Source organism: Polyodon spathula, chromosome 7, assembly GCF_017654505.1.
Source record: "Polyodon spathula isolate WHYD16114869_AA chromosome 7, ASM1765450v1, whole genome shotgun sequence".
In the NCBI taxonomy this organism is placed as follows: Eukaryota; Metazoa; Chordata; class Actinopteri; order Acipenseriformes; family Polyodontidae; genus Polyodon; species Polyodon spathula.
This window is the reverse complement of record NC_054540.1, coordinates 49285729-49299035: the sequence shown is the minus strand read 5'-3', so window position 1 is coordinate 49299035 and position 13307 is coordinate 49285729.

The following is a 13307-nucleotide window of genomic DNA, read 5'->3' as shown; positions in this document are numbered from 1 at the left end:
AGTATTCAATTATACAACAAGTTGAAAACAGCAAAGTTAATGAGTAGCACAAAGCACTCTTCATAGGCAGAATCACCAGATCCGTGCTTCACCCACCCATATTAGAGTGAAAATCCACTCAGTCAAAATCACGCAAAGTACAGATGTGATAGATCTGCAGTTCGCTTTGAGCTGCTAAACAAAAATGTAATATTTATGCACAATGGTTTAGAGATAATATATAGTACTCTTAACAAAATCAATCAATATTTGCTTTCACTTTCATTTTTATTTGTGCATTTCTGAGTCGCCCTGCGTACCCCCTATGACTTTTAGAAGTACCCCCAGGGGTACACATACCCCCAGTTGAAAACCCCTGCCATAGAGAGCCCATGTGCAATAGCCATCACCATGCCCTCCATATGTCCATTACCACATTGTTTTTGCAATCATTTTCAGAAGTCAAATAGAACCAAGGTTAAGGCCACTGTTCAAAAGCAATACAGTGCAAGTTTCTAAGTCAGGTCAAATCTGTTACTACCAAAGTTACTGCAATAACTATATGCGTTTTATTTTCCAACTGAGCAGATATTATTGTGACACTGGAACTATTTTTGTTAGAGAGGGAAACAGAATGTCGTTTCACTTTGTTCTGGCTATATTTATTTATTGTGGTACTGCATGCCAAATAATAATAATACAAACAAAAAGTGCTTTGAACATAAATTGCTTCTGAAGTGTCCTTTTCTGGAATTCTGCATGGAAAATATATCTTTATTGAAGAAGAGCAACTTATTAAGGTAATGTGTAAAAAAAACAATTGTAATTGTACTACACAAAATAATCTTACTCATATTGCAATTCCATTAGCTATGTAGGTCTCAATTGCTATTTTTTAAAGAAACACGTGTTGTAGCAAAAACAGGATCAAGGACATATTTTGCTTATAAAGTTGGTAGTCATTGAAACCTTTGCCAGAAATTTGTCAGCTATGCCAAAAACAAGAGTCATAGAGAAAGAACTTTCCTTTCTCATCCTCAAAAGCTGGCCCATCCAGGAAGGGTAGTTCAACCCATTGGTGGAACACTATGGGAAAGCGCTACACTGCCATTTTTCTTATTTACGCAGATGATAACATAAGTGGACTAGACAAATTTCATATATCTCCCCATTTATTTATGTATTTATTAAAATATTTATATCCATTAAACCACTGAGATGCAATATAGTATTTAAATGGGCCACCAATTTCAGCAGCATAGCACAGCACATGATTATAAACAGCGTAACTATGTGCACTGACAGCACTTATGCCTTATGCATTATTGAGGATACTTGAGAAAAACGGAGAGTTGCGTCTCAAAAGATAAAAAGTGACTCTCCATATTTAAAATGTCCATACCTAGATTTTTAATTTATTTATTACTGAGAAGTACATTTGCAGGTTTTTAGGATTTAATCGAAGACAGCCAGTGACTACATTTGAAGTATATTACTTTCACACAAAAACCTGTGAATCTCTTTGTCATTAATGTATTTAGGGTTAGAAGCAGGGGTCAGGAAATTACCCTCAGGGGGGTGGGTGGACGACACGCCAGAAGGTTCATTTCTACATGGACAACCAGTCCAGTAGTGCTGTTAATTATTTAATTAAACAAATTAAACATCTGACCAGGACTAAAAGCACTCGATCAAGTAATTATAAAAGTGTAACCTGACATGGCACGTCAAACCCGTTCTTTCCTACACCTAGTTTAAAACAGACCACATAGTTTGATAATTTGCTACATGTATAGCAAACAACTGTTCCTTGAACTTGAATAGAGTTTGTTCGTACACTAGGCCCTCAGAACATTATCACTGGAAGGACACAGTTTCATTACCTTTTATTAAAGAACGACATGCGACGGCACCAGTTACGTGAATACATTCAGAATTGTTGCATACAAAGCTTAAAAAACTATGAGCCAAAATATTTAAACAGATCACAACTTTTTCAAGATGGACACCCACAGACTACTTTTAAGCAACAGATTTGGAAGCAGGTAGGTACATTCCAAACACTTTTCATTTTAGGCAGATTGCAGATTGAACAGGCAGGTTCACTAGAACTGTAGCATATTACCAGGGAATGTCGCTGTGCCCTATTCACAAAGCTTTAACTTGCAAGTTAAGTTTTGTCTAGATTTATGAATAAAACACTATTTATAAATTATGAAACTGACCTACACAGTTGTGGGCTTATACATTTACTTTGAACATGTATTTAAAAACTGTAAATCATGAGATATAGTAGAGCTTTGTGAGTAGGACACTACAGATATGTCACCTCTCTCAGGTGCAGCCTTGCTTATTTCACACATGACACAAGTCAGTAGAAAAAAACAACATATTTTTTCTTCTAAGTTTCAAGGAAAATGTGTCATACAAATCTCACTCTAGAATATGAAGATAACAGAGTGATTCAAGATGTTAAGAACTGTGAACTGTGTACAGGCTGGCTGTAGGGTAACATCAGGCCAGATAGGAGTACGCAGAGACAGACAGTACTGGCAGTGAGTTTATTGAAAAATAAAAGCTTTAAACTGAAAAACACCACATGGCACTTGAGGCTAAAATAAATAGATAAACAAAATGAACAGACACTAACAAACAGGGATGAACACTAAACAAACAAGTACCGTGCTGGTCGTCCAGCACAATGTAACAATTATTTTCTCCTCACTCTCTCCCGTTCTTTCGCCCTGAACACACAACCCTGAGTGAGTAAAATGTGCATCTATATATACTGTTGTGCCGGGATTCAATTACTGATTAATTATTCACTTGAATCCCAGCATGTGAACTAATTTGTGCAACCCTGTGCTCACATACTATTAAATGCTTTATCTGCACGTGAAGTGATTGTGCAATCCCCGTATCTAAATACAGCTATATATTTTACACCACATATAACAAAAAATCCACACATGGACGGGGCACACTGCCACAGGATCTTATTATTAGTTTAGCGGTGCTTCCCAGAATAAGTTCTAATTTAACCCAGAGCCCAGAGTGGAACCTGTCTACATGCAGCCATCAAGGGATAAAGACATAATACATTTCTTGTAGATCAACACATCTGTGTCAGAACCACCTTTGGTTTATCAGTTTTGGATGTCTTTACTGATAAGGTAATGAACAGAATTTGAGAGTGTACTTCTGCTTTTATTTATGGTTATTAATAATGCATGTATAATTGTCCATGTAACCTGGACAATTTATCTGCAGCCATGTTGAAATGAGTTGCCTAGAGTTGTTGGGATCTGAAATTGGACTGGGGAATTGGAGGTGAAATAATTCACAGTAAAATGGGCTAAACAGGTTAAAGGACAAAAATGACAAAATGTTTGTTTGCCAAATGCCTGATTTCCCCAGTCAGCACAACTCTATTTTCTTGTTTGTGTGCACCTGTTCTTTATTCTTAAGCATAATCATCTAACACAGAAAGTATGAATAATAAAGAATATTTAATGGATTCTGATATTGTAACCTGTGTAGGAGATCTCTTTCAATTTGAAAATAGCCATCAACTAATGGGTATCACCACATGGTGATAGGATTATGCTGAGCTTAATATAAAAGCTGCCTTTAGGCCTCTGTAGCTCTGACGTCAGCGCCCCGCCCCTCGGGTGCTGAATGACTATGCAGAGCATAGGAAGCCCAGCCTCTTTTGCTTTCAGCTGCTGATCAGGATTGAGCATAATCTGTTTGTTGTTCTACAACGCTCTGATTATTAAAAAATAAAAAATTAAATTCAGTGTTTGTACTCTCCGTTGTTTTAATTGTGCACGGGAGGTTGTCGGCTGCCCCTTCCCAGGGTTTATCTCACTGAAAACTAGTTACGTTCGCTGAGCACGGACTGCAGTTCATTGGGCTCGGTTGAATTTTGCGCACGCCTTTAACTCTCATATTCAGGATCTCCTTCTAGCAGGGGATCTCATTGTGAGATACCACCCCCTTCAGGTGGTACAGCATCACCTCCTGCCCGCCTGCAACTATCCAGGTCACCCTCCCCGTCTCTCGGGCAACGCTCTCGCTCACCTACCCGGAGCGTGGGGCAGCTTTGGCATTCCACTCCTAAGGAGTGTTCACCTCCAGCGCGGAAGCTTTGCCCTCATGGACCAGATTGGTCATTTTATGGAGGTGGTGATGGGACAACAGTCACTCATGATGAGTATGGATGGACAAGCTGCAACAGGAACCAGAGGTATCTCCAAGGCCAGCTTTTAAGGCTTTGGTTGAGCAAGCGGCTCAACGTCTACAGGTGGAATGGCCCAGAGACAAGGAGCCCCAGGGCTCCTGGTTCTCTTCGGTTAAGCCAGTACAGGACAGGACACTGCTCCCTTTCCCCGACTTTGTCAGGGAGATCCAGTCTTCCTGGTCCAACCCAGCGTCAGCTCCTAGCACGGTGGCTGGAGCGCAGGCTTTTTCTTCCATGCAGGGAGTGGAGGGTGCCAGCTTGGACTGGACAAGGACCTACAATGTCCTAACAGAGTGTCAGACAACAGAGACGCAACTCAAGAAGGTGTATGCCGCTCGCTCCCAAGTTGCCAGCTTTCCAAATTGTCGAGCAGTCTCTGTCTATCAGGCTATCCTTATTAAGGAGCTCCCTGATTTGGTCACAGCGGCTCACAGACAAGAGCTGAACTAGGTCTCTGAGGCAGTCACCAGACTGGCCCAACTCACAGGCAGAGAGGAAGGTTGATGCCTTGCGGCGCTGGTGGTCACCAGACGGCAACTCTGGCTTTCCCAGGCTAGAGTTCAGGAGCAGGACAAGTCCTCTCTCCTGGACGCCCCTATCACTCAAGGTCATACGTTTGGCTCCGCAGTGGAGGAGATGCTTCAGAGGACTGGAAGGCATCAAGGCAGTATGCCCAGCTGCTTCCACAAGAAGCCTGCCTTGCCTGCTAGGGCTTCCACCCTGTGGGGGTGACAGCCTCTGTCCAGGCCCGCTTGTGCTCCTATGGCACGTGCTCACCACAGATGCCTCCAACCACGGCTGAGGCGCATTCTGGAATGGTATGGGGAGTGTGGACGGGGCCTTGGGCCTCAGCCCACATCAATGTCCTGGAACTCAGGGCAGTAGATCTCTGAAACAAACACGTGCTGGTGTGGTCAGACAACACCACAGTCGTGGCATATATCAACCGCCAGGGCGGCCTGAGACCTCTAAGTCTTCACGGCATGGCAGTTCGGCTGTTGATGTGTTCGCAGCCCCAGCTGGCTTCTCTTCGAGCAGTGCACTTACCGGGCAGACACAACCATGGCACGGATCTCTTCTCCAAAGGAGGTCCCCTGGCCTCGGAATGGCGTCTCCACCCCAGGGCTGTGGAACACATCTGGGTGTGGTTTGGCAGAGCAGACATAGATCTTTTCGCCTCGCGGGAGTCTACACACTGCCGTCTTTGGTTCTTGATGAGAGACCTCGACAGTCCCTTAGGAGTCGACGCCCTGGCCCACAAGTGGCCCGCTTGTCTCATATATGCCTTCCCACCGATACCACTGCTTCCCACCTACCTAGAGAAGGTCAGGTTAAAGAAAGCTACAGTGCTTCTGTTAGCTCTTTGGTGGTCCAAAAGGACCTGGTTTTCGACCCTGGTGCAACTCCTGCATGGCCAGCCGAGGCAGATCTCCCCCGTGGGAGGATATCCTCTCTCAGGCCCAGGGCGATCTGTAGCACCCAAACCCCAGCTGATGCAGCTATGGGTCTGACCCCTGAACGGGAACTCCTGTCAGCTCTAGGGCTGTCATCGGCAGTTACTGCCACTATTCAGAGCGCGAGAGCTCCCTCTACCAGGTCGCAATACGTGTTTAAGTGGCAGTTCTTTCAAGACTAGTGTCTGGCCCAGGGCCAGGACCCAGTCATCTGCACCATGGCAGTTATCTTACGGTTTCTCCAGAAATTGTTAGATGACGGTAGGTCCCCTTCCACATTGAAGGTGTACCTGGCAGCCATATTTGCTTGTCACATGTGCATAGATGGGTTATCGCCTGGAAACCATTTCCTGGCGTCCCAATTTCTTAAGGGTGTGAGGAGGCTGCGTCCTCCCAGGACATTTAGCCTCCCCTCGTGGCGCCTTGATGTGGTGCTGGAAGCCCTTACAAAAGCCCCATTCTAGCCACTCCACACTGTGGATCTGAAGCTCATGTCCTTAAAGACTGCATTTTGGCTGGCTATTGTTTCTGCAAAACGGGTGAGTGAGCTGCATGCACTTTCAGTGCTCCCTTCTTGCACTCGCTTCGCTGGAGACGAGTCTAGAGTCTCCATGTGACCAAACTCGGCATTTTTGCCGAAAATAATATCCCCGTTCCACGTGAACCAATCTGTGGAGTTAATGGCATTCCATCCTCCTCCCTTCTCTTCTCTGTAGGACCAACGGTGCGGGCACTGAGGTGCTATATTGACCATACAAAGGTTGTCAGACACACTGAACAGTTGTTTGTGTGCTATGGTTCTAGGACGCTGGGTCAGGCATTGTCTAAACAGCGCCTGTCCTATTGGTTAGTGGACGCCTTTGCTCTGGCTTATGAATCTGCTGGCCTTTCCTCTCCAGGACAATTGAAGGCGCATTCTACCAGGGGTATGGCGACGTCCTGGGCCCTCTTTCGAGGTGTCCCAGTGTCTGAAATATGTGCTGTGGCTAGCTGAGATATGCCAGACACTTTCATGAGGTTCTACAGACTGAGTTTCCTGGATTCCTCTGCTCCACTTTTTGGAGCTTTGGTCTTGGACTCTATTACACCAGTGGAAGAGACCACTTAGTGTTAGTCTGGATTAGACTTCTGTACTCTTTGAGTACGCTCTCCAACGTTACCCATGTGGTAAGAGTATCCCGGTATGATATAGTACTGTTAAAGACCCTCTGTTCATAGAACAGTGTTAGGATATTTGTCTTTTGATGTTGAGACGCTGTTCCGTGTATATTTTTTACATGTAGTCCGATCCTGTCCTACTGCCGCATGGTTTCCCTCGCGACTGCTTTGGTACACAGTACCCATTAGTTAATGACTATTTTCGAATTGAAAGAGAACGTAAGGTTGCGGATGCAACCCCGGTTCTCTGAAAGAAAAAATAGCCATCAAGCAGCGTGTTGCTTTAGCAGCCCTTGCGGCCTGAAGCAAAAGAGACAGGGCTTCCTATGCTCTGCGTAGTCATTCAACACCCGAGGGGGGGGCACTGATGTCAGAGCTACAGAGGCCTAAAGCCAGCTTTTAAATTACGCTCAGAACTCAGAATCAATTATTGTAAGGTGACATTGGTTTTATGTTGGGAAATATTTTTAAGAAAAATAAAAAAACTGAAATATCTTGCTTGCATAAGTATTCAACCCCTGTGCTGTGGAAGCTCCCAGTTTGCACCGATGAAAGAAATTGACCTAACGAGGATACAGTTACCTTACTATTGACCTCCACCAGTGAACCATTAAAGTTGCTGTCACATTTTCTGGATAAAAACCCCACTGTTGAAAGATCATTGGTAAGGCTGTGAATCTGAAGGAAAATGAAGACCAAAGAACATTCTACAGAAGTTAGAGATAAAGTAATACAAATGAATAGATTAGGGAAAAGGTACAAAATAATATCCAAGTGTTTGGATATCCCAGTGAGCACAGTTGGATCAATAATCAGGAAGTGGAAGCTGCATCACACCACCTAGGCACTGGCAAGAAAAGGCCATCCCTCAAAACTCAGTGCTCAAACAAGAAGTAGACTTGTGAGAGAAGCCACAGAGAGGCCAACAATCACTTTGAAGGAGCTACAGAGTTCAGTGGCTGGGAGTGGAGTAATGGTGTACCAGTCAACCATATCAAGAGCTCTGCATAACACTGGCCTGTATGGGAGGGTGGCAAGAAAAATGCCGTTACTCAAAAAGTACCATCTGAAAGCATGTCTGCAGTTTACCAGAAAGCATGAGAGTGACCCAGCTGCGATGTGGGAAAAGGTTTTTTGGTCAGATGAGACCAAGATAGAGCTTTTTGGCCAAAACTCAAAGCGCTATGTGTGGCGTAAACCTAACACTGCCCATGCCTCAAGACACACCATCCCTACAGTGAAGTATGGTGGTGGCAGCATCATGCTGTGGGGATGCTTCTCATCAGCAGGGACTGGGCATCTTGTTATAATTGAAAGAAGAATGGATGGAGCAAAATACAGGAAAATACTGCAAGAGAATCTGCTTCAGCCTGCTAAAAAACTGAAGCTTGGGAGAAAATTCACCTTTCAGCAGGAAATGATCCCAAGCACAAGGCCAAAGCAACATTGGAGTGGCTCAAGAACAAAAAGATGAATGTCCTACAGTGGCCCAGATAAAAGTCCTGATCTCAATCCCATTGAGAATTTGTGGCAATATTTGAAAATTGCGGTCCACAAGCGTCGTCCAACCAACCTAAACAACCTGGAGCAAATCTGCCAAGAAGAATGGACCAAAATCACTCCAACACTGTGTGCAAAGCTGGTACATACATACCCCAAAAGACTTAAAGCTGTTATTGCAGCGAAACGTGGCTCTACCAAATATTAATGTGTGGGGGTTGAATACTTATGCAAGCAAGATATTTCAGTTTTTTATTTTTCTTAAAAATATTTTCCAACATAAAACCAATGTCACCTTACAATAATTGATTTTGAGTCTAAGTGTTTTAAAATAAAATATTGAACAGAACGAAATTTCAATGTACCATTTGTAATTCAGTAATATGAGAGAATTGGTCAGGGGTCTGAATACAAGCCACTATATATATAAGATATGTGTTTCTTAAACCTGTACATATGACAACAATTTTAAGTGAGGACAGGATATTCCACACTAACACTTCCCATAAATATTGCTGGAATTAATTTGATGCCCTATACAGTATATACTGTATAACTCTCTCTCATGTTGAACACAATCCCTGCTGAGTCCACAATTAAAAATAATAGCTTCACAAAGGTTGTACACAGCTGCTTTAAGCTAAGATCAAGAAGGGAAATTACATTGGTGGTGAAAGGATACTCCCTGTGACTCCCAGTTGTATAGAAATTGGATACTGGTGGTTCCTGTCCAAAACTGAAATCGAACCCACTGTGTTTTTATTCAGTGTAAAACAGAAAAGTAATTAAGAAATGTGTTTAATGAACATCGTGTTGAGTGTTGTAAAACATGGTGTCATTATTCAGTAAAGGCTGTGACATGCATAACACACTCCAAACCGATTTCCATATCCTTAATTTAAAGGTGTCAGTACAGTCAGAATTTAATAAAAGCATACATATCAATCATTATGGGAAACAAAGTTATTTTTGTTTAAAGCGGGTTGTTACTGAATCTAGAAGGAATAATGATTCATGTATTTCCTACATGCTTGGATACTTGCAATGAGTAGAAGTACAACTTTACAATGTATACTTTTTTAAGTTTTAGATTTAATATGGCAGAAACTGAATTGTCTTTCTAGACTGCTAGTGTTTGATGGTTTTTGAGGTAAAATAAAATACAAATAGATTCATGGTAAAATAATTTACAAAAATTCATTTTTGGGTGTAGTACAGCCATGGCACAAAACCCATAAAAGGACTTGACAATCACTGGGATCTAATTTTGTAGCGAGACGATAATTAGAATAATGTATACCCCATTACACCATGATGAAAATGAAAAGAAAAAAAATCTAATTGAAACAACTCAAGTCCACTGATTTATTGCCATCTATGGTGCAAGAGTGGAGTCAGCAAATAAAGGCTATTTAATCAGAAAGCGTTCATTTATAATCAAGCGCGATCCTTACTATTTGCCTTGCATGTAATATTAATTAGCCCTGTGAGTCCTCATTTGGTAGATAAGAAGAGGACAAGAAGGGGATGGCAAGGAAATGTCACAAGTGAAAAATAAAGGAATTATGGACAGATCAGTTGAAAGGCAACTGCAAGAACTGTTAGTAACATATGCTCTGTGTAACAAATATTGATAATAGTTGGAAGGAAAACCTTCTTTGTGGTATTGTTCATGTATGCCATGTTCTAGTTCAACCTTAAGCTGGTTCAGCTTTATAAACCACAAGTCCACCATTTGCTAAAATACCTTTTATTTTTTAAAAAGATAATTAAGGTAATAACTTAGAAGAAAATTCCACTTTGAATGACATCATTCATCGTGTTTGAAAATCTCTTTTTGCATGGTGTTTCACTTCCAGAGAGAGGAAAAACGTCCAAGAAAATCAAACAGATTACAAAACTGTTTACAAACCATTCTTTTTTCCTCTTACATAAAAAGTGAAATTGCATTTCAGAGTAAAAACCAGTAACTCAAGTACGGTACAATTGTGGTGATGTAGAAAGTAACACATGTAAATGTTATTGTGTTACAGGTTAATGATTATTCCATGACTTACATAGGTTATAGTAATATTTCTGATAAGCAAATTCTTTACAAAGGGTTCATTCATTCATTTACAAATGCATTAATTAATTGGGTGATTCTGTTGCTAATGGTTGCCTGGCAAGGACTCTCTGTATCTCCCGGTCTGAAATGTCCCGTCTGTAAAAGATAAAAAGGTAATGCACTGCAACATATTGTTTCCACTGAGTTGGTGGTTTCTAGGTATACCTAGAGTTTAGATTATCTTAGGTAGAAAAGATAACATGATGTGGTCCCAATTTCAGCAAATTCTTATATTTAGGAAATAAGCGATTGAATAGACAGCAATGCTACAATATTGCACGATTTATCAAACTATGTATAACATTAACATTTTACATGTAACCATAAAGCAATTTAAGTATTAAACTATATATTTTTATTTTACTTTTGTATTAAAAAAAAAATAAAAATACAGATGACCTGTTTGAACATAACAAGTGGAATAAAAAAGTTTAAATAAAAACAGGTCATGAACACAAAATCTCCTGACACTCAAACAAATGATGTGCTGGTCTTCCCACGAGTAGCAATTACCTTCTTTGTTTTTGTCTTGCTTTTAGTTTTGTTTTTGTTTCTTTCTGTTATGTTTTTCCTGTCTCTTTCTCACTCCCGTTCCTCCATGCTGAACACCCACACCAAAAACAGAGCTGCAGATTTTAATCTCTGTGACTGTCTCTGAATTAACCCTAAATTATTTATTTCGGAGATGGTCACATTCTAAATTATTCATTTCAGAGATGGTCACATTCGAAATTATTCATTTAGGAGATGGTCATTTTTAAATAAACACAAAATACATTTAAAATCATAATACAATAACACACGTTTAAATGAACATAAACAATACATTTACAAGCAGGGCTTCTCCCTTCCCCCCTCTTGATGTGGAAGGCTCTGTTCCACTGTGCCACAGTGGACAACATGTTTTGGAGAGGTTTAACTGTAATTGATGTTTTTCTTTGATTTGGTTCCTCCACATACAGGAACATCACCAAAAACATATTACAGAAAAAAAAAAAAAAAAAAAAAAAAATATTAAATGTCCCTATCTGTCCCAATACTTTTGATGGTAACATATGTAAGAAGCACTAAACTAGATAGATTCAGACTTGTTGAGTTGTTCAGTCTGTGGATCTCAGAGAACACAGTAAGTGGAATCCTGTGATAAACTTGCAGAGTGCAAAGGTAATATGTAACAGCAGATCCACTTACTACTGAAGGATATTACATTTGAGCTGCCCCAGGCTCCAGTTAAGCAAGGATCAGTATTATTATTATTATTATTATTATTATTTATTATTATTATTATTATTATTATTATTATTCATTTCACAGACAAGATCGGATGCAATATTTCTAAACTCATGGTTCAGCATGATGAGTTTATGGACCTTCCATACAACACAACCACTTGAAAACCTAATTCTCCCTGCTCTAACATTTCAGCATTCCATTGGTATGAATTAAAGGAGACAGTCACAGTTTGGTTTAGACGTTTATTAATATGTGCTAGTGCTTTCAGTTTGCAACAATTGCAGTTTATTAATGTATAATAATGCCAAAATATCAAAATGATGCAACTGTGGGAATTGTTAATAGCTACCGTTACCTATTAGTTCAGCACCATTTCATTCAGGTTGAAGTGTAACCATACTGAAATTGAAGATCATTCCGTAATAGCTACCATACGCTCTTAATCATTTTAACCAGATACTGTTTTTAACTCCTATAACTCTGGCTCAAAAAAAAGATCAAAGGCTCCCCTCTGCTCCCACTGTCAAATAATTAATGCTGCTTTTAACTTGCTGAACCCAAGTGTTGCCAAGATACTAAACATTGGTCCATCTTGGCTTGTCTCTGTGTTGTCGGGCACTCTCAACAAAGGTGAACAAGACTGGCAACTCTGCACTGACAGGATTTGAACCACACTCCCCCAGTACCCCAACACTGTATACTTTTACAAGGTGTCCTGTTGACACCCAGTATATTGGCAGCCAGTCCAGATATTGTATTATAAAAGTAAATATGGTTTCTAAAGTGTAACTGGAGTTTCAAAAAAACATCTGCTTAAGATTTATGGAATCAAAAAAGGACTCAATTCAATTGGGACAAACCCATCGGCTGTTTACAAGGAGGCTTTGTAATCAAGCATATGCCAGGTCAGAGTGCTTATTTTATTTAAGTTTAGCACAGAGATGCTCTTAATAGTGTTCTTGAGAGTATATATTATATTATGTTTAAGTGAACAGTTTCATCTCTGTAACCGTAGTTTCTTTGTTTTTGTATTTTTGTTGTCTTCCGGGAGTACCTACTACAGTATTTGCAGTACAAAATCTTGAATCTGTCTGCTGCTGTCTGCTCCTGAGAAGATGGATTATTGAATAGAAGTACACTGCAGCTGGGACTTGGATATGTCTGTCTCCATGGAGCATGTTTAAAGATGACAAACTGTAAGTGCAAATTCACAAATTGGTTTATCTGTTTTTAACTTTCGGAGATCAGAGGTTAGTGAGGCTGTTAATTACACTGGGATTAACAACATCATTTCCAACATGCAAATTGACAAATAGCCTAAGATTGTATGCTTTAAAACTCAAGTTGTCAAATCCATTAATCATTAATTTGGGAGATAAGGCTGTGCTAAAGAAAACACTGAACAACAGTTTAAAATAAATCAGTAGTTTTCGGTTTCCTATACCCCTATTTTGTTGCTGTGGTTGTAGATTACCAAGACATGACATAAACCTGTTGGAAATTTCAGATACAACCAGCAATAGCACACAATCATAAGAGACATTTATTGGTTGCTTGCTGGATTTTAAAAAAGCCAGAACTGATTTACAGAGACTGTGTGTGTGTGTGTGTGTGTGTGTGTGTGTGTGTGTGT